Source organism: Equus asinus, chromosome 17 (genome assembly GCF_041296235.1).
Source record: "Equus asinus isolate D_3611 breed Donkey chromosome 17, EquAss-T2T_v2, whole genome shotgun sequence".
NCBI lineage: Eukaryota > Metazoa > Chordata > Mammalia > Perissodactyla > Equidae > Equus > Equus asinus.
In genome coordinates this window covers 10,234,645-10,256,798 of record NC_091806.1, presented here as the reverse complement: position 1 = coordinate 10,256,798, position 22,154 = coordinate 10,234,645, and the positions used below count along the sequence as shown (strand labels likewise).

Here is a 22,154-nt window from a genome sequence, read left to right as displayed (position 1 = left end):
ACACCAAATTTGGCTGGCAAAGGAAGCTGGTCGGCAGACCAGACCCCAGGAGAGAAAACATGGGACTCTTACAACAAACACGATCTTGAATCCTTATTCATAAGATTTAATTCAAATTCATTTCATTTTCTTTTTCATTTAAGAAAAAGCTGGATAGAATGAGATGGTGAATGAGCCAGAATTCTGAAGGCTTTCAATTCCATTGAGTGCCTGTGTCCCTTATGAAGCATTTATTGTGCACCAGGATCTGTGCTGCAAGTGCAGAGCTGGGAAGCCATGGCCCAAGGAGAGACACAGCCCTGGCCTGGGCCTGCAGAGGACAGAGGAGGTCTGTTTGGTTGGAGGGGAACCTGGGAGAGCTTCATGGAGAAGGCAATATTTGAGGTGCACTCTGAAGAAGGAATGAGGTTTTTTTGAGGAAGAGATCAGCGTGTGCAAAGGCCCAGAGGCAGAATGGGTGGTATGTTTCAAAGAGCAGTAAGCATTCTTTGGCTTTGGACCCACACGCTGGCCAGTCCAGGGAGACATGGAATGTGCAGAGAACTCCACTATGAGGCCCCAGTGCCAGTCCTGGGCTCCAGTCCTTCACGACACACTGTGTGGTCTCACTCCATCTACTTCTCCTCCATGCAGGCTTGTTCATGGGTGATAGAGCCACAGGCTGCAAGTGTGGCAGCAAAGACCGATGAGACAAGCGTGTGCCCTCACGTCCCGGCTGCGCCCAGGCAGACGCAGTCATTCACTGTCACCAGGAGCTCCTGTGTTGTCGTTTTTGAGGACCCATGAGGTGGGGAAGGGCTGGAGCTGTAGAACCGGACGACGCAGGTCCAGTCTCAGCTGGGCCACACACTCCTGGGTCCCGGGACACAGTCCCCGACCTTTCTGTGCCTCAGCGTCCTACTCTGTAGAGTGGAGAGAATACAATACCTACGACACAGTGTCGCTGGGGGGACCGAGTGAGCTCACAGACATAGAACGCTCCGGACAGCACGGGGCCCGCACTGCAGGCCTGCGACGGTCTCCCCTAAGCCCTCCCCACCCCTCTCCCAGTGTTTCTGGGGACGGTGCTCCAGGCAGCCACTGCCCGTCAATGGCCGCTTCCCTGCATTTAACCCCATCTGCTCGCTGTCCTTGGGGAAGTGATGCTGCGATGCCAGTCCTCACCCGGGGGCTCAGTGGCCTAGCAGAACTGGCTGCTGTTCCCTGAGTCAGAGCCCGGAGCTTGTTGCACGACAGCAAGTTACGGGGACCTGCTTACAGAAAGAATCCTGGAAGTGCTCGAGATGGGAGCTCCTGGAACCTCAGTCTCCCGGCTCTGAAGGGGCTGGCTGATCTCCAGGCGCCCCCCCAGCTCTGCCGGCCGTGACCACCACCCGCAGGGCTGGCCCAGGGGAGTCGGTGCTGGGAGGGGTCCGGCCAGTCCCCCTGCTCCCCACATGGTGTCTCCTGCCTGGGGGCACAGCGCATCCCGGGCCTCTGCTGCTGGGCTCCACCCCGGCTCTCTGGGTCCCTTTCTTTCCTCTGTCCCTTCCCAGGACCCCCAGCTCCAGCCTGGGGTCGGGGCCTCTCAGGGAAGAATGCAGCCTGCGCAGCCTTCAGAGACACTCTGGACCTGCTGAGCTGGGCCTGGGGGCCCCGGGCGAGAGGATGGGGCCTCCATCGTTGCCACCAGAATCTCTTGCAGGTAAACACAGGCGCTTCCAGCCCTTGGGCAAAAACCCAGAGAAGAGCTTCCAAGGTGTGGTTCAAGGACCACCAGCGTGGTGGGGGCAGAGGGGGCTCCTTAACAACTCAAGTTCCTGGGCCTCCCCCAGTTCCTACTCGATCAGCCTCAGGGGCTGGGGGCCCAGGAACCCGCGTTTCAGCCAGCCCCACAGGCGACTCCAGCCCACTCCAGTCAAAGAACCGAAGAACCTCGGGCCCAGGGACAACAGAGGTGGGGAAGCCCTTAGCCCCCGGAATCCTCTGTGCCGTGCGCTCGTCCCCACGCTCCCTGGGGGCCGCCAGGGAGGCGGCGTGTCCCAGCGAGCACGCTCGAGCCTCAGCTTTCCCCTCTTCTTTTTCTCCAGCTGCCCACACTGCTCACACGTTCCCCGCAGTTTCTAAATTCAAAACGGGGCGGTTTCAGCTGTGGATCCACTCCCCTCCCCAGGCACGTGCCTCTGGAGGCTACCACGGGGCAGGGGCCGGGCTCCCTTCTTCTGCGACTTGCAGGCACGGACAGGACGGTGCCTGAGGGCCCTGCTGCAGGCTGGGGGTGGGGGGGGTGGAGCTGGGGTGGGGGCTCCCGGGCCTAGAGCACCCCTCTGACTTTCTGGATTCAGCCAGACCTGCCAGCTCCTCCCTTTCCGAAGTGCCAGCTTCTCCATCCATCCCCGGTGGCAGCTTGGGGGCGTCAGGCTCACCTGCAGAGGGACACCCATGCAGGCCCCGGAGCTGGCGCTGGGGTGCGGGCGGGAGAGTCTGACACCCACTGCGGCCCCTGCGATGGCCGCCTGCCTCATTCGCTCACAAGCCTTCGCTGAGCACCTGCTGAGTATGGCTTGCCGTGCTGGGTGCTGGGGGGAGAGGGCTGGGGGGCTGTTTGGGGGCGTAGAAAGAAATAGAAGACTGGGGGAGTGGAGAAGCCCACACACAGGTTAGAACAATCGCTAAACAGCATGCCAGGCAAAGCGGAACACATCATCTAAATCTAGTCTGCCCGCGCTCGCTCAGCAGGCCCCGGGCTGGGTGTCTCAGAAGCACGGGGTGTGTGCTGGGGCCTAGGCGGGGCAGGAAAGAGGCAGGGCGAACGGGACTTGGGTTCTAGTCCTGAGGCCACTACAGACTTGCTGTGTGGCCATGGGGAAGTTGCTTACCCTCTCTGAGTCTCCGTCTCCCCACGCCACCCTTGCTCTCCCCAGTATATACACCCTGGAAAATGGCAGACCTAAACCAAATCTGCCTGACACTGAGTAAGGGATGGTGGCTTCTTGGTCATCTGAGTAGACTCAGCTGGAGGTCTGAGATCCCCCCATCAGGCAATATAGGGCAATGGTTAGAAGCCCACTCCATCACTGACACATCGAAGTCCCATCTCCAGGATGGGCACAGCTCTCCCATGATTGGGAGGAGGACCCCAGGAGATAATGCGGCTTGGGCGGGGGCGCCTGGATGGGCTCTCAAGGATGCGGTGGGGGATGTGTCGCCCATAAACGGGCACTGGTTCCCCCTTTGCTGTCGTTCATCGTGAACGGCAGTAGGGACTTTGCGGGGTTTCAGAGGGAACGAAAGCAGAGAGAGGTTTGCTTCTGTGAAAGCCCGCAGGAGGGTCCAGGCGCAGGGCCCGCATGGTGCCTGGATGGCGGGAACGCTCGGGGCTCCAGGGGGGGGGGCGGGGGGGGCCAGTAGGAGCCACACCTCTTCCCTCCCGCCCCTCTCTTTCACATCACCCGCTGACTCTTCTCACCTTCCTCCTCTGCCAGTCTGCTCCCTGGAGAGAACCGGAGCCCTCCGTTTCGCCCACCTCCAGCTGGGCCTCTCCCCTCACAACTTGGTCCTGGGCTGGGCGTGGCCCCTCCCCTGACTGGGCAGCTTATGGTTTCGGGGTTACTGGGCAGTGTTTATGAATAGAGACCTGTGTTCTGATTCCACCTTGTTAGCTGCTGGCTGTGTGATCTGGGACAAATTACTTAGCCTCTCTGTGCTTCAGCTTCCTCCTCCATAAAAAGGACTAACTGACCCACCGACGTCACAGGGCTCCTGTAGAGATGAAATGACAGAAGCGTATGAAACCTTAGCAGGGCCGAGCACTCAGTCACCGTGTTGCTGTTCTTCAGGTTAAAGCCACGTGGGCTGTTGGCAGCCTTGTGTCTCCCCAATTTTAACAGGGCTGTCTGCCTGCATGGACCAGGCCTGGCGGAAATCGCAGGAGTGAATACCAGGAAGGATCCACGAGCATCGTGGTCAGCATCGAAGTTGCAGTGGAGAGGGGAAAGACAGGAGAGCCTGGCGGGGTGTCTCCGGCTGTGATGGGCCTGATGGCGTCAGGAAGGAGCCGCTCGCTGACACCTGCTGGGCAGCCCTGCACGGCCAGGGCCCTGGCACATCCCATGAGCCTGTTGGGGGCTGGGTTCAGCAGCAAAGGCTCCCGGGAGGGAGGAAAGCTTGACGAGGGCCTCGCAGCAGCGACAGGAGGAGCAGAAGCTGAGTGAGGACCCGAGCTAACTGATCTGGGCCCTGGACGGTTAAAATTCTCCCCCGCTTCCTCCCCCAAAAGTGACCTTATCATGGCCAAACAGAAGAGGAAATTGGATGCGACCGCATCTTACGCATCTTACGTAAATGTCTTTGAGTTGTTACATCCTGAGTGCAAACGAGAGAAGATTCCAGCTACTTCAAAAATCTGAACTTGAAGGGCCAATCTATGGCCATACGGTCAGAACTGAAACAGGCGAATGTGCTCACGTGGCCGACCTGTGTCAGCATAGACCGAGGAATCAAGGAATGTGTACATCAATAGTATCCAGACATCGGGCTTGGAGCTGGGGACACAAGCCCTTGTTTTTTTCTAAGCCGGTGACAGAGAGCCTGGAACGGTTCAGGGGGCCGTCCCTGGACACCAGCAAGAGCCAACAGCCCAGGAGAAATTTCCTGCCCTAAGCAACCCGGCTGGTAGCGGCCCAGGGCCGTTAACCCCGTTTCCCCCCCTGGGTAATGGCTTTCCTTCGTGGGTGCAGATCTTTTAACTCCAGGAGGACTGGGGGTTACATTCAGACAGGCTTATGAGCATCAAAACCATGGTGTTTTATTTTTCCCTTCTATGCTTCTTTGTACTGCTAAGATAATTTGGCCCATTAAAGCGCGAGTCTAGTCATTCTAATTTAAAGTGTAATCGAGTAATTAACTTTGATGTGTGAGTTTCAGTTGAAATCTTACGAAGCTTATGCTCAGTAATAGAATATTTAAGAGCATTTTAGGTTCACCCCACATACACGTTTCACCTACTAGATGTAAAAGGATTAAAGTACCCTGAGAGATTTTGTTAAAAGCAGTTAAATGAATTAAAAAGGACATCAAACAGATGACTTGAAGAATTTCTTTTGAGACATACATTCAGAAAAATCCCCAGATGTTAAAGAGAGCCAGCCCCAGATCAAGAAAGCTAACACTGCTGGAACCCCAGAAACAGCGCGCCGCCCCACCTCCTCCAGTCACCCCCTCGAGGGAGGGAAACCGCTCACATTACATTTATAAACACCATATAAATTATTTGAGGCATGTTTCATTAATTACTTACATTTGTAAACAGGCCCAAATATTATTCAAAGATCTCTTAGAAGCGGTTGCTAAAATCTGCAAGATATAAACAAGAAAAGATCTGGAAGCAGATTGAAAAGCTTAAGACTGGACTCCGGTTAAGAATTTGGCAGTTTAATAAATTGAACTCTAGTTATTTAAACTTGAAGTAAACTTCTGAACGGTCTTTTCTGGGCACAACAGCCACTCGTGGAATAGCCACAACACTTAGATGGACATGCGTGAAGTCTGGTTCAAAGTCATCGTCCCAGGTCCCGATGGAATTTTCTTTAGATCGCGCCCCCTGCTTGTGTACCTTCCTTGGGCTGGGGGGGGGGGGGGCGAATCCCCAATTCCCAAGGCTGCTTCTAAAGCCACAGGCTTTGCAAATCTAATGCTTTTCCTTAAATGACTAAGTGACCTCTGATCTGTTTCACAACGCTTCAGATAGACAACGTGACATATCTTGTTCGTTACTTTTAATCTGTACTCTAGGATAGTCAGTTAACGCAAGCAGGAGTACGGACACCACGGCGGGGGGAGGGTGGCGAGCATTTGAAGGACTCATCAGAAGCCCACGATTCATAGGGACCACTGCTAGCATTTCGGTCGTCTTTATCCCCCATCAGCACCAGAGGGCTAGTTCATTTGCATAATGGGCGTAGACTGACTTTTCATTGGCGAAGGCAGGGGCGTAAGCAATGTGTCGATTGGCTGGAGACGCGACTGGGCGCTGTCACTCTTGCGGGGCAGCATCTTAGAATCCCGGGGTCCCGCAGCCCGCCGACCGCGCTCCAGGTTCAGAATTTCCGTCTGCTCCCGTGGCTGGTCATCCGTGCAGAATTTCGTTGCCTGCCTCCTTCTAGAATCTCGGTTGAATTCAGCACTAGGATACCGTTGCATCTGCCTTGGGTAAATTTTTCACGCAAGGAACATCTAAAGGAACAGAGACCTGGCACTGTGCAGAGTTCCAGAGCCGAGAGTTTTGGGGCCCACTTCCTAATATGTAATGTGTGCTTGCGAATAAATGTGTGCGTGTGTGGCCAAATGCGGGGTGAGCTGTGCTTTCGTTGTAACTTACCGCCGAGCAGCCAGGCTGTGGGGAGGAGAATGTGAGCCCTTCCCTCTCTCCCCGTGTAAGAAGTTGTTAATACTTGCTGAGGCGAGTCCAGTATTCCTGGATGACCCAGCTGGTTTAGCGGACAAGCCCAGCGGTGGAGGTAGATGGGTGGGCGGGGGCGGGATGCTATGGAGGAGGCTGGGAGACATATCTTTGGGTGGGGATGCTCCTAGCCCTGTCTCCTCGCCACTGGCTGTCATCTGCTCCAGCTCTGGGTGGGGGTATTTGGGGCTCAGCTTCCTCAGACGATGTGACAACCTGCCACAGGCTGTTGTCCTCACCCCTGGCCAACCCCACACCAGGACCTCAAAGTTGGGGGGGGCGGGACTTCTTCTTAGATTAGGGCCTGGGGCTCCTGTGGGATCCTGCTGTCCTCACCTCTCCTTGATGTCAAAGTGGCTGCTCGGTGCCCACTCTCACAGCATCCTACAGCCTAGCCACCTACGGGTGTGCATGTCAGGGACAGCATCTAGGCTGGCTGGAAGGGTCAGTGACTTCTCTTCAAAGTGCTCCCAGGAGGTCCACTTGAAAATGGCTCTCTTGAAAACAAGACAGCAAATACTAAGCACGATGCCTCCCGCTCCACGCCACCGTCCCCTCTTCCTTCCTCCTCCCTCCCGGCCTTCCTTTCTTTCATCCTGAGTCTGGAGCTCTCTGGGCCTGAGTACGAGCCAATCATACGTACGTTTTATAACTCATTCTTCAGGACCCACACTCAATCTTAACGGACGCTGACTTTTTCTTCCTCTTCCTGCTTCTTCGCCGCTGCAGAACAGCTCAAAGCGGGGCCCTGAAGAAGAAAGACATCCCTTTTGGTCTAAACCCACAAGGTCGCTCCAGGCATCCCCGAGGCCACACCAACAGTAGGCCCCTACCCGCATCCCTACCAGCATCTCCAGGCACGTGCCGCTCCCGGAGCTTCCAGAACTCTCCAGACCCTGGGCAGAAGCAGCCGCCCCCCCCCCACCAACCCTGGGACGAGTCCCTCCACTTTGGCTCCCCCAGGCCTTCTAATGGCTGCCTTCCCCGCCTGAGCCAGGGTCCCCAGCCAGCAGGGAGCTCTGTATTGTCCTCACATCCGTGGCTGGTCTCCTTGTCCTCTGAGCCAGCCAGCCCATCCCAGTTCTCTGAGCGTGTGGCAACTTGGAGGAAAATAGCTCGAACAATGTGGGGAAGGCGGCTGGATGGGAGGGAGAAAGGTGGCTCAAAGGGGGCGGCGTTCGTGGAGCCATTTTTAAACGTCATGTATAAATACGCTGCTTGTTAGGATCCCGGGAGAAGACGTGGGAGGAAGCGGGATCGGAGGCCCTGATGGTCATGGCTGCCAGCTGGACTGGCCTGAGCTGGGGGCGAGGTGGTTAGAGGCCTTTTATTCATGCTCAGTGCCCCTCCAGCAAAGGAGCCGGTCCCCCCTCACCCACCTCTGCCCTCGTCCACGCTGTCCTTGATCTCAGAAGCTGGCTCTGCCTCTGGGAGGTGACAGTGGACCACGGCCCCTCCATCCCACCTCTCACGTGTGCACTTTGCCTAGTGACTGCCCTTCCTGGCAGTTACTTCCTCTCAGTAGGGGTCGCTTGGTCCAAACATCCACACTCTCCCATGTGTGATTAGGAGCTGAGCCATTTCAAACCATCCAGATGGGGCTCAGACTCTGCACTTTGACTTCTTTGCTCCTTCCAGGTACTATAAACGTTTCTTAACCCTTAAGGATGTTGCAGAGTCTGGGATTCTGAGAAGAACATGGATTTGGAGTCAGAAAGACCTGGATTTGAATCTGGTCCCTTGGACTCACCAGCTGTGTGACTTCGGACAGTCACTTAACCTCTCTGAGCCTCTGTTTCCTCATCTGTAAGGTGGAGATTTCTAAGTTGTCCTAGGGGTTAGCAAGCTTATGGACCGGATCAATTTCCTGGCACACCCTGAGTGCTCCAGAAGTGGCAGTACCCCCTGCTCCCCTCCCCTGCCTGGGTGTGGAGGGCAGGGAGGACCCTGGGGCTGCATGGTGAATCTGAGCCTGGCTGCCCAGCGGAGCAGGGCTGGGGGTGGTCTCTGCCGGCCGTGCAGGGGGCTGTGTTTCCACAGCTGGAGAGGCCCCAGCCCCAGAGTGCACAGAGGCCTGGGAGTCCCTGCCCCGCCGCGGGGCCCGGCCCAGCCCAGGGGCCTCGGGTGGAGGTGGACGGGGCCATGAGAGTGGCAGTGGAGGCGGCCGCCCCTCTGAGCCGGGAGCCGTCATTAGTTGTTCTGGCCCATCAATGGGCTGTCCCCACCCTCTGGCCAGAGAGGAGTTTGGGGACCATAATTATCTGCGATTACTCTCTTTGTGCCTCAGAATGCTGATTCCACGCTGTCCCCCCCTATCTGCCCAGCCCTTCCCGGGGGCCCTGCCAGAAATACGCAGGCAGGAGCTTCTTGCTCAGAGAGACGGGCACAGCGAGCTCCTCCCTCCATGTGGCTGTGCCCGTGGGAGCCACGGCCTGGCACCAGGAAGAGGACTCTGCTGAATGCTCCGGTCCTGAGCGGCAGGTGCCAGCTCCGTCCTCTCTAGCTGGTAAGGGAGGCAGGCTCATGAAAAATAAAATCCTTGGGCCGGCCCAGTGGCATAGGACTTAAGTTCACACACTCCACTTCAGTGGCCTGGAGTTTGCAGGTTCGGATCCCAGGCATGGATCTACGCACCAGTCATCAAGCCACGCTGTGGAAGTGTCTCGCATATGAAATAGAGGAAGATAGATTGGCACAGATGTTAGCTCAGCGACAGTCTTCCTCCAGCACAGAGAAGGAGATTGGCACAGATGTTAGCTCAGGGCCAATCTTCCTCACCAAAAGATAAGAAAAGAAAAGAAAATCCAGCCCAGGGCAATGTGGCCAGGTGGTATAGGGCGTAGACTGAATCAGGACGGCCTGGGATCCCACACCTGCTCCCACTCACTTGCTGTTTGGCCTCAGGCAAGTTAGGAAGCCCTTCTGGGCTTTTCTCTCCTGGGCCATGGGGACCTCTGCCTCATGAGGCCTCCCACACTCGTATTGTTACAGGAACGCCCACACTCCTGTTGTTTACAGGAACGCCCACACTCCTATTGTTACAGGAACGCCCACACTCCTGTTGTTACAGTAAGGCCCACACTCCTGTTGTTTACAGGAACGCCCACACTCCTATTGTTACAGGAACGCCCACACTCCTGTTGTTTACAGGAACGCCCACACTCCTATTGTTACAGGAACGCCCACACTCCTGTTGTTACAGGAACGCCCACACTCCTGTTGTTACAGGAACACCCACACTCCTGTTGTTACAGTAAGGCCCACACTCCTATTGTTACAGGAACATCCACACGCCTGTTATTTGCAGGAACACCCACACTCCTGTTGTTACAGGAACGCCCACACTCCTGTGGTTACAGGAACACCCACACTCCTATTGTTACAGTAAGGCCCACACTCCTATTGTTACAGGAACATCCACACGCCTGTTATTTGCAGGAACGCCCACACTCCTGTTGTTACAGGAACACCCACACGCCTGTTGTTACAGGAACAACCTCACTCCTGTGGTTACAGGAACACCCACACTCCTGTTATTTGCAGGAATGCCCACACTCCTGTTGTTTGCAGGAACACCAGAATTCAAGTTCCAAGTTGGAACTTTTATTTGATATGTCTGCCTCCCTCCACTAGACTGACAGCCCTACTAAGGCAGGATCTGCACCTTTTTTAAACACCACTGAATGCCTGCAGCCAACAGTTGTTGAGCACTTACTGTATGCCAAGTACCATTGACAGTATTGTAGATCAATGAACTCATTTAATCCCGGAAACAGCTCCATGGGGAGCAGACGGTCATCACCCTCTCCATTTGTGGAAACGCAGCAGGGCGGGGAGTTCACCCAGGCTGTCTGGGTCCAGAGCCTGTGCTCTAACCACCAGGCTGTGCTGCCTGGCACGTGGAGATACTCAACAGACAGTGCTCGTTCATTTATTCCCTCCATCCTTCTGTTACTCTCACTGAAGAGGGGTCCCTCCTGGCGAGTTCAATCAGTCTCCCCCAGAGTAGGCGTCTCACAAAGTAGGTACATTTGCAGCAAATAGGAGTCATGGCATCCCCGAACAAAGGGAGGCAGGGGTATTTACTCAGATGAGGAGTGAATATTCAAGAGGGAATGGTGGGTATTCGCTTTGCAGGCTCAGCTGGAAACATGCATCCACATGCAGTGCAGGGTACGTCACGAGCCCTGAGCTCCTCCTGGAGAGAGCTCAGCATTAACAGCAAGGCCACGGCCACAGGCCTAGCTCTCATGCTGAGGCCTGGTCTGGTTCAGGGTGGTTGGTGACGGCATCTCCTTAACGTAACCAAAGGAAAAAGGACAATTGGGATCAACAGTTAAATGCAAACCGAGCCTTGAGTTCCCTGGGGTGATGCGTGGTGACCCCTCCTCCATTCAGCAGGCACGGGTGAGCCCCGCTAGCTATAGTGGGTGCCCTGTTTCAGCTGCTGGGGCTCAGCAGCAAAGAGACCCAGGTTCCTAGCATCTCGGAGGGGACATCCTGGTAGAGGCCAGACAATAAAAAACCAACATACAGTGTCTGGTGGCGAAAGACGCCCAGAGGACGAGTACCGCCGGCTGAGGGGCGGGAGAGGCAGGGCAGCCCTTCTGGAAGGGGCCAGGGAAGGCCTCTCCAGCACAGACCTGAACACAGTGGGGGAGACCTGCCTGGGGACGTCTCCGGAAAGCGCATTCCAGGCAGAGGGAACAGCACAGGCACAGACCCGAGGGGGGAACGTGCATGCCGTGCGGGAAGGGGGAGGGGAGAGAGCGGAGACGAGCTGGGCAGAGAGGGGGCTGCGAGGAGGCCGTGGGGTCTGGGGGACCGGCAGAAGGATGGGGTTTTACTTCAAAGGCTGGGAGCCACTGGACGGCTGCACGCACGCGTGAACGAGAGAGGGCGCTGGTGGCACTGGCCTGTGTCTGGTCTCCGGGGGCGGGAACAGGGGGCAGGGACAAGGGACAGATCTTTTATGCCCTGTCCCTCCCGCAGAGCCTCCGCAGGTGGAGTTGCAAGCCCGGGAGGGGTCCGGGTGCCAGGGTGGGCGCTAGCACTGCCCGGCCTGGGTGCAGCCGGGCCTGAGGCCACCTCTGCCTCCCTGCCCTTCCTCTCCCCTTCTGTGGCTCCCACCTTCGGCTTCGGAAAACAAGGTACCTGTCCCCTGTCTTGCACCGGTGCTGGCCAGGCCTCGCTCAGAGCTTCAGCTGTTTTGCTGACTTGGTGGGTGGGAGTTTGGAGGGGTCAGAATGATTCTCGAACCTCGGCGTCAGAAAGCCAGCGAGACCACCTGCTCCCCTGCTCTTCAATCCCCTTTTCAGCATCTCTGCTTACACACCTGAAAGGACGGGGAGCTCACCACCTTACAGGGCAGTGTGTCACCTGGATGGCATTCTGTCTCTTAGAAAGTTTTCCACAGGGAATTAAATTTCACCCCCCACTAGCTCACACAGAGCCGACCAAGCCTTCCAGATGCTCAGAGATGCAAAGTGCTCAGCCCTGGGCTCCTCTCATAAGAGGAGGGGTCCCCAGGGGGTGCCTGTCTTTCTACCGACTCCTGACTGATGCTCTCCCTTCCGAGGGCTCAGGGTGCCCAAGACCCTCCATTCTGGGCCTCTCCCAAGCTCCTTGGAGGGGGCTGAGGACCATAGGACAGGGCCTGCAGACCTTGAACCCACTGCCTCTGCAGCCGAACTGGGCAGTCCTTGGCCATTGTCCCCAGTCTTCTGCTTCCGTTCTGCACAGTTTTCTCCCAGAGACTCCCAGGGCAGTGCTCTCTCAGGGAGCTCCAGAAGAGTGGGTGCTCCTGAGGAACCAGCCTCTGGGCTGCCCGGGGGGAAGAGAAAAGCCAGAGCATATTTTCCCTCACTCTCTTCTGCCCATGGAGAGCGGTTCCCAGGAACTGAGAGCCCCCTTGCCTTGAACAGTCTCTCTTTGTCAGGCACCGTGCTGAGCAGGGCTGTCAAGTGCAGCTGCGGAAGTTGTGTACTGCTCAGCTCCCTGGAGTTGTGCAGTGGCCAACTTGAACTCCCGTATGTGGTGGTCCTGTAAACGCTTGGCCTGCTTCGTTTCATTTGTTCCCACAATAGCCCTATGAGAGCAGTGCTATTAGGATGCCTATTTTATAGATAAGGAAATGGAGGCGGCTCAGAGAGTGTAATGAGTTGATTGTCAAAACAGCGAGGTAGGGACCAAGTTGGGATTCAAGAGCCAAAGTCGTCACCGTTGTGCTCTCATGGCCAGGAGTCCCACATCAGAGGGTTTGAGGATACGGACTTTGGAATTGGCCTGGCCTCAGAGCCTGGCTTCATCGTTACCACCTGCTCTGTCTGACTCGGGGAGAACCACTCTGAACTTCTGTCTCGTTTTCTGTAAAAGAGAAGTGAATTTACCTCACAGAGCCGCGGGCAAGCCTCAAAGAGACAGCACACATTGGCATAGCTGGCACGGCCCAGCGCCTCTTAAGAGGGAAATGAACGGTGGTTTTAAAAACCCACACTGTCCAGAGGTCCCAGGCAGGGCCGTGGGCCACTTCGGGGCAGCACTGGGCCCCGGTACCCACCAGCCTGGTAGATCAGCGCAGCAGGCAGCTCTGAGGCTCGGCTTGACTTCACGGGTCCGCCCTGGCCGGGGCCGACAGGTTTATTCTGGAAATGGCCAGGTTCAGGCCAGCAGCGGGGCACCACGATCCGCCGCCAGCAAATTGCCTCCCTCGCAGGGAGATCCAGCGTCTTGCAAGCAAAGATGCAGTCGTCCGGCGTTTATCATCCTGAGAAGGGACGAGGCTTGTCCGGCTCCCCGGGCCGTGAGCTGAAGAAGCTGAGGACGCCGTGATGGGTAACATGCGGTGGATTGGGGCTTCCTGCGGCCTTGGATTTGCCGCTCGAGAGACACAGCTGAAAACATCGGGTGCTGAGTGCGCCCACATGCAGGAGGCAGGGCCGCGTGGACGCGCTGGGAGGGGGCTGACAGCCCCCAGCCCCCCACACACATACACAGACGGCACCTAGCCTCTATAAACGGAGGCCTTGGGATTCGGGGGGAATTCTTTTTTAATCCTCTTATTGATCCTTTTATTTTTATCTTTTTAAATTATTTTATCGAGGTCATAATGGCTTATAACACTGTGTAAATTTCAGGGGCACATTATTATTTATCAGTTTCTGCATAGACTGCATGGTGCTCACCACCGATAGTCCAAAGCGTATCCATCACTGGACATATGCGCCCCTTCACCCCTTGTGCCCCACCCCCCCAGCCCCCTTCCCCGTGGTAACCACTGATCTGTTCTCTTTGTCCGTGTGTTAGTTTATCTTCCACAAATGAGTGAAATCCCAAGGTGTTTGTCTTTCTCTGTCTGGCTTATTTCGCTTAACATCATACCCTCCAGGTCGATCCATGTTGTTGCAAATGGGACAGTTTTGTCTTTTTATATGGCTGAGTAGTATTCCATTGTATATCTATACCACATCTTCTTTATCTAATTGTCAGTCGATGGGCACTTGGGTTGCTTCCCGTCTGGGCTATTGTGAATAGTGCTGCTGTGAACATACGGGTGCATAAGTCTCTTTGAATTGTTAAAATTTCAAGTTCTCTGGAGAAATATCCAGTAGTGGGATAGCTGGGTCATATGGTACTTCTATTTTTAATCTTTTGAGAGTTCTTCAGTTGGGAGGAATTCTGAAAAACAAGTCTCCAGCCCGGGATGAGGGGGTGGGAGGTGATGTGGCTGTTCCTGTCCCCTCCCCTGGGTGGTTCCAGCAAGTCCAGTGAGGTGGCTCCAAGAGGCCTTTGTAGAGGACAGGGGTGCCTGCCGCAGGCCCTTGGCATCCTAGCCCCCTCGGGAGTCTGTGGTGCCTGTTCTGTTCCAGGCAGAGGGCTGGAGAGAAGGCAGAGCAAGAGGGGTCAGTGGGGAGGAGGAGCGTGTGCACCCACTGTTGGTGTGGCAAGGACGCAGGGGCTGGGCCCTCGGCCTGAGCCATCCTCGTGAACTGTGTGTGAAAGGCTTGTCCCCGTCAGGGGGTCCCCGCGGCAAGAGGTGAGGAGGCACCCCTGGGGGGGAGGTAAAGGAAGTGTCTGACTTTTCTGTCCCCTGCACACCTCGTCCTGGCCCCGGGCGAGCCCGAGCTGGGCTGTCCCTTCAGTCCACGTCAGGGTCCTAACCGGCCTCGCTCTGGAATGGGCCTTCCGTCTTCACTGGGTGTCTGGACGCCGTTCAAGCATCGGATGCACAGTGGACAGCCACTGCGGGGGTAGGGACGGGGGACATCAGATGTGCTCCTGATGGCATGGACTTAGTTCAGACCGTGCAATAGAGCAAACACTGTCGGACTCTTCTTTTGGTCTGTCTTCTTTAAAAGAGGCTGTATGCGAAATCACATGAGTGCATGAGAGTGAGAGAGACAGAGACAGAGACAGAGAGAGACACGGAGAGAGACAGAGACAGAGAGAGCCTGGGTCCTAATACCCTCCGAGGGAGGCAGTGGTTCTTGTCCCCCAGGTCGTGGAACAAGCCCGTGGATGACGTTGCTGAGCAAACAGGACCCAGTGGGATGGGCTAGAGGCAAACTCGAAAAATCGTGGATGAAGAAAGGAAGAGCCAGGCGGGCGGGATGTTCCACAGTGTGGACCAGGGTCACGCCCCGCCGCCTGCAGGCTGTGTGGCCTTGGCCAGTCACCTCACCTCCTGGGTCACCTGGAGGCCTCCTTTGCAAAATGTGGAAAATAAAACTTACTTTTCAGAAGAGTTGCTGTGAGGATTGAGTAAGATAATCTAGGAAAGTACTTCGCTCGGTGCCCCGACAAGAAAATAGAAAAGACACAAAAACGAAGGGTGATACTTTGCCTGGTGAAAATATTGAGACTGAAGAAAAGCCCCGTGCACGTTCACAGCCCTTTGGGGAACATCCGTCTTGTGCGCCGCAAGTCAGGCGGCTCTAACTTTGGCTCCCAAGCTCCTTTTCAGGAACGACAGAAATAGCGAGGCTGGATCGAGCCCTTGCGGAGCACCAAATGCTGTTCCAAGTGCTCCATTTGGACCAACGCCACGCCCATTGCTTGGTGTGAGGCCCACCTGGTGGGGGAGGTTCCCTCGTCAGCCTGGACCCCCCCACTACAGCCTCACCCGGACTCCTGATGGGCGACCCGGAGGCCGAGGGTCATGGGGAATGCTGGGGGGTGTGCTGTGTGCCGGGTGGCACGGGTGCGCGAGTAGAGACGAGTGTGTGCCTGCACGTGGGGGCTGACGCACAGGGCTGCCACTGCGAGAGATGAGCACAGATGCTGGACGTTCTAGGCTCTCTCACTGAATCACTGATTGCCGTGTGACGTTGCGTCCTCTGCTGACTGCGATGGACAGACACTAAGGCGACCCTCAGTGACATCCTGCCCCCGGTGTCCATGCTTTTGTGGAACTCCTTCCCTGTGAGTGTGGGCAGGACCTCTGACTTGCCCCTAACAACAGACTATGACAAAGCGGAGGGGATGTCCCTCCCATGATTATATTTTACCCTGTAAAACTCTGTCCTAGTGGCCTGAGAGGAGAAAAGGAGACTCTTCGGCTTTGAAGAAGTAAGCTGCTGTGTTGTGAGGGGGCTTCTGGAAAGGGCCGCACAGCAGAGAACTGTGGGAGCCTCTGGGAGCTGAAGGTGGCCCCCAGCTGAACCAGCAGAGAAATGGCCGTCTCGGTCCTTGAGCTGCAGAGAGAGGCCAACAACCTGAATGAGCTGGAAGCTGACTTTCCCCAGGCGAGCCCCTGATGAGACCGCAGCCCTGGCCGGCACCTGGACTGCAGCCCGCGAGACCCCAAGGCAGAGAACCCAGCTCAGCCGCATCCAGACTTCCGAGCTCGAGAGCCCGGGAGGGGCTCGCCGTGCAGTGTTAGGTCTGTGTGTGGGTGGCGGTTTGTCAGGTAGCAATGGAAGACGGAACCGCTTTGTGGGAGGGTAGAAAACGCGGCTTCTTTCTTTCTCCCGAGACTCCCACCCACGAGCCTCACAGGGCTGCACGAGGTGAACCAGAAAAATAGCTGTAAATTGTTCCAATATCCTGGAGAAAAGCGCTAATACAAACTATAGTGATTATGTCATCAAAGTGGCTTTTAAATTCATCTAAAAGGCAAATCTAATGAATCGGATGAATAGAGGTTTGGGGGAAGTTTGCAAATATAAAGTGCTTGGAAAATGCTGGTAATTAGGAGCGCGTCCCTTAAAGGTGCCCGGTTCCCCAGGATGGCTAATTATCGACGCAGAACAGGGCCTGCAGAGTGGCCCCTTTCTGAGCCCTAACAATAGATAGAGACGGAGAAGGTTAATAATCCCTCAGGAGGAAGATGACTGACGCCATGTCCCAAAGAGTAATTGTCATCCCCAAGGACAGCAAAGCCTCCTTATTAACGTTTCATCTTAGGACCAAAAGTTCAGACAGCACGTCTTTTGAAGGTGACGCAGCAAGGGGCAGCCATCTCATTGCTTCCAGGGGAGGTGAGGACCCCCACCTCCTTAGGCTGGGGTTTTTCCACTTCGCCTCAAAGCTTCGAGTGTCAGCCGCATTTGCATGCCGTTGGTAGAGTGTGGTGGTTAAGAGCTCCGTCTTTGGAATCAGGGCTGCCAGATTAGGGTTCAAATCTTGCCTGTGTGTGTATCACTCTATCAGTTAGCTCCTGCTGTGTGACAAACAGCCCCAAATTTAACAACTTAAAGCAAAAAGCATTCGTTTGGCTCACAAGTCCACAGCCTGGCTGGGAAGTTCTCTTGCTCTGGACCCTACTTGGCTCATCTTTGCTGGGCTTGCTCGTGCACCTGCCGTCAGGGGTGCGGCTGGGGTATGGCTCCTCTCAGATGGCCTCAGAGAACCAAGCTGACTTGGCTCTGCCCCTCACGCTCGCTCACCCTCCAGCCGACCAGCTCGGGCTTATTCCCCTGGCAGCTGGCAGAGCTCACGCAAAACAGCAGGAACTTGCAAAGCCTCTTGAGGACCAGGCATAGAACGGACACAACCTCACTTCTACTGCGTTCCATTGGCAAAGCCAGTCATAAAGGCGGCCCAGATTCCACTGGGGAATTGACTCCGCCTCTTGATGGGAGTGGCCTCGAGACCACGCGCAAAGGGTGTGGATACGGGGAGGCTATTAACTGGGCCTCAATGCTTCTTCCTAAGGCAGATCCGTTCCAAGAACAGCAAGAACGGGCAAGCTCTGACGCACAAGCACTTTTCAAGTCTCTGCTCAAGTCCCGTTGGCTAAAGTCCATGGCCAACCAGAGCAAGGTGTGAAGATAGACTCCAGCTCTCCACGGGAGGGAAAGAATTTGTGGCCATTTTTGCCCTTCTAAGGGTTACCTGGCAAAATCTTAACCATCACTAAATAAATGAATCCCAGATGAAGCAAATGTGGAAAATCTTTTTTTTTTTCCCTTGGTGAGGAAGATTGGCCCTGAGCTAACATCTGCTGCCAATCTTCCTTGTTTCGCTTGAGGAAGACTGTCACTGAGCTAACATCTGTGCCCATCTTCCTCTCTTCCTTATATGAGATGCTGCCACAGTGTGGCTTGATGAGCGGTGTGTAGGTCTGCACCCGGGATCCAAACCAGCAAACTCTGGGTCACGGAAGGGGAGCATGCGAACCCAACCACTATGCCACCAGGCCAGCCCCAGAAAATCTTGACAACAGTCGAACCTGGGAGGATAGCGGTTGGCAGGTTGGTGAACACAGAGTCCAGCATCACCGCAAGAGTCTCGACACCCCATGTCTTAACCCCAACACCCTAGTCTTCTCCTCCCCTGCACACCCAAGGCCCCTGCCCCAGGCCTCACGCTTTAGAGCAGCACCATGGGATAGAAATCGAGTGCAAGCCACATGTGTAGTTTTAAATATTCTAACGGCCACGTTTTAAAAAAGGTAAAAAGAGACTGGTGAAATTAATTTTAACAATATATTTTATTTAACTTTATATATCTAAAATATTACTGTTTCAACAAGTAATCAGTATAGAAATTATTGCTGAGGTGTGCTTTTTACATATTAAGGCTTCAAAATCCAGCATGTTTCTTACACTTACAGCCCATCTCAATGTGGACCAGCCACATCGGAAGAGCTCAGTGGCCACATGTCTACTGAATTGGACAGTGCAGCGTTAGGGGGTCCTTCTCCAGCTCTCCTCCAGCTGCACCCCTCTCATGGGGTGAGGAGATCGTGGATCCAAAAGGACATGCCCACTTGCAACTCACAACCCTATTTCTAGACCAGACTCTAGGTACCTAGGACCCCAGAATACCCTGAACATCGGCCCCAAGCTGCCTTCCAGATCTGCTTCCCCAACCCCCGCCCCCAGACATCTGTCCTGTGCTGACCCCTAGGCCCAGGGTGGCCAAGGGATGGGTGTCTGCTGGTGAGATGTGTGGACATTGCTTGGATGTGTGTGTGTGTGAGCTCCTGGCAGTGAGGGACGGAGCCAGAGGTGGGAAGACAAAGGAGGGGGACCCTTGATCCAGGAGGTCCTTTGGTCTTCTTGCCTGAGGCCCCCAAATGTTGGTGGGCCCCCCCACGGCCTGGAGGCAGGGCAGGAGAGTGATTCCTCCCCTCCCTCCACTCTCATTCCATGGGCAAGTCCCATCGATTCTGCCTCCAAATACAGTCAATTCTCAATATTTGCAGTAGCCATGTTCTATAAAGTTGTGCAAACACCGAATTAGTGAATACTGCGCCATTGCTCCTAGGAGAAACACAGGGTTAGTGTCTGTGGGCCTCTGGGCACAGCATTTTCGTGTACTCATCTATACACAAACTTGTTTTATGTGTGTTTCTCTTTAAAGACATCTCATTGACTATATATGGATTCCTTAACATTGAACCCGCGGCCGACAGCACCACGCCTGGGCCATCTCATCTAACGGGACCTCACAGCCTTCCTTTGCTTAGGACACTAGGCAGCGCTTCAGCATGACAGCTGGGGACGATCTTAAAGAGCGAAATCACCAACAAAAAGCACCAACGTGCAAAGTGTGGTACTAAATAGACTCCAAAATGGACACTTGCTTACAGTACGAGCTGAAACGAGAAGGCTGAGTGTCGCCCTGTTGGACCTCAGCTGGCAACGTGCGAGTGGGCAGAGCTACGTTTTGCTGCTCTGCACGTGTCCACAAATGACCACGAAAGCACACGAGCATTGGTTTGGGGGTTACAAATACATTTTAGCGAGTAGGTGAATTCGCAGATACGGAACCCAGGACTAATGAGGATCAGCTGTGTGTCGTCTCTCGTCTCGTTCCCCAGGCCACTGCATCTCCAGCCTGGAGGAAGGTGGGGCCTCCCCCTGACTCGTCTCCCTGTTTCCAGGACTGACGCCCTCCTCCATCACAGGTTTTCCACTTTGTAGCCAGAGTCGTCTTTCCAAAAGACTAAATCTTCCAGTCTCCTTCTGTTCACTCCGGTCTAAGTCCAAACTCCTCCCCGTGGCCTCTAAGCGCCCCCTCGGCCTTCCTCCGTGGACATCTCAGGCAGAAACCCTGGCCCCTTTGCCTCACTCGCCTCTCCCCAGCCACTCCCACCTCAGGGCGTTGTACCTGCATCTCTTCCCTCGAGTCTGAGTCTGAAAACTGGCCTTCTCAGAGAGGCCACCCTGACCACCCCCCGAAGTGAGGCCCCCAGCCCCTCAATCGTTTCCCCAGCAGGCCGCCCTGGGAGTTGCCTGCCCCGTTCTCACGGTTCGCAGTGTAGCGATCCTTGGCTGTGTTACTTGGCAGGCACGGCTGTTGGCCTGCGGCCTTTGAGGGCGTGTCAGTGTTGGCTGCGCCCACGCCGGCCTTCACGTTAGGAACAGCGACATACAGCACAAGCTTGTCAAATAAGCGTGTGAGCGACCCACGGCCCAGTGGCCCGCTGGACTCAACTCTTCCACCCCCTTGGACACCAGAGACCGCGTGAATGTTCCAGGTCAGGGGCCAGAGTTCCTCCTGCTCACGTGGCTGCCTGTGTGTCCTGCAGACCCTGCTCCCACTGAGCGTGTCCCCTCCGAGCGGTCTTTGCACTGTCCCTGGTGTGGCAGACACCTCGTGCCTTCTCCAGGCCCCGGGAAGCCTTGTTTCTGATCAGAAATGCTGGACACGCCAGGACTTGGCAGCTTCAGGGTCTCGAGGTCTTGCCCAAGAAGCTGGCCTCTCCCTGTGGGAAAACACATTCTTAAATTTAGAAACCACAGGATTTGGGGATCTCAAATAGCACATCCCTATCATTTTGAAATTTCAGCATCTCCGGAGCTCCACCCAGGGAACTGAGGACCCCCTGGTCTTGCCAAACCCTCTTTTAGGCAAGCCCCAGATTTTTATGATTATAAAGCTGCAGGATCTCGTGGTCCACCCATGGATCGGACCACCCTTCTAAGACCCGCTTTTCCATAAACAACACATCCTCGTGTTAATGAGGCCAAAGACCCGCAAGGACCCCACCCATGGAGACGAGGCCCTTATTTTCCTGAGCCGCACTCCAGATAAACACCACAGTCCTGGACTCGTGGGGTCCGTGGAGCAACATAAAGAGATGTTTTTGGCTTTATAAGCAATTTGAAATTAAAGCGCCAAATAAAACAGCATATCCTTTGGCGTGCCCTCTGCGCCTGTAATTATAGGAAGATGGCCTGCGCCCGGCCAAGTATGCAGAAATAAAAACAGGTCCGGGGCCAGGATGGGGGACGTTTCATTCTCTACTTCCTAAACTTTCTGTAATATCGCTGCCTTGATGATAAAAAGCCGTGACCAAAAAAACCCCCACTTTGTTCTAACCCCGCGCCACGGAATGAGAAGGATGATTTACCAGAATTTAACAGCCGAGTTACCTCTCTGCCCCAAGCCTGCTGACCTTCTGGAAAATTACCGAGATTCATCATCGTTACCAAAATTGATGCCCCGGGTCCCTCCGTGGTGCGCATTTGTTCTGCATGGTAAGGGATGGTGGGGGGCCTGGTGAGGACGGCGCATCTATCTCATTAGGACTCCACAACTGGGCAATTATGGTGCATTTCCTAGCGGGGCCCGGCTCGGCCTGGACGATGATGGCAGTCCAGGGTGAGCGCTCCGCTTGCTCCCTGGGGAGACCTCAGCGCCCCAGCAGCCACCGGAAGTGGGGAGGATGCTGATCCCGGGTTAGGGACCTAGGGGGCCTGCGCCTGGTGGGCCCAGGGAGGGAACGGAGGTTCTTAACTGGGGTGAGTTTGCCCCCCTGCCTTGGGACATTTGGTGATGTCGGAGACATTTTTGGTTGTCACAGCTGGGGAAGGGGTGCTCCTGGCGGCTGGTGGGCAGAGGTCAGAGATGCTGGGAAACACCCTACAGTGCAGAGGACAGACAGCCCTCCACAGCAAACAAGTGTCCTCCCCCGGGGTCAGCAATGCCGGGCTGAGAAACCTGCCTAGAGCAACGGAGGGTTCGTCTCAGCGGGTCAGGACCCCGGGCGGCAGGCAAGGCCCTGATAAGGAAGTGGCCTGGCACTGACAGGTGCGGCAGTGACAGCTGACACTGAGCAGGGAGGGTGCTGCAGGGGCCTCTCCTAAGCTCGTTCTATTTAAGGCTTCGGGGGTCAGGGCCTGTTAGGGCCTCCTAGTTTCAAATGACTCCCTCACCCACCCTCATCCCACCTGCCACACCAGAAAGACCATGTCCCATCCTCCAAGTATGCCCTCCACTCTGTCCTCTGTGCCTTTTTCATGCTGTTCCCTCTGCCTTTCCC

The 22,154-nt window shown here is 55.5% G+C and overlaps 1 protein-coding gene and 1 long non-coding RNA gene across 2 annotated transcripts in view; one reads left to right on the top strand and one right to left on the bottom strand.

Annotated features, from left to right (window-relative positions):
* TP53I11 (tumor protein p53 inducible protein 11) overlaps nucleotides 1-22,154 on the top strand; it is a 456,279-nt gene that overhangs the window by 328,715 nt on the left and 105,410 nt on the right. The gene's annotated exons all lie outside the window — the stretch shown is intronic.
* LOC139040421 (uncharacterized) lies at nucleotides 5,395-7,607 on the bottom strand. The gene is made up of 4 exons (XR_011494974.1): nucleotides 7,474-7,607; nucleotides 7,083-7,187; nucleotides 6,776-6,936; nucleotides 5,395-6,213 (listed from the first exon to the last, which is right to left on the bottom strand). It is a non-coding gene; the product is annotated as an uncharacterized lncRNA (long non-coding RNA).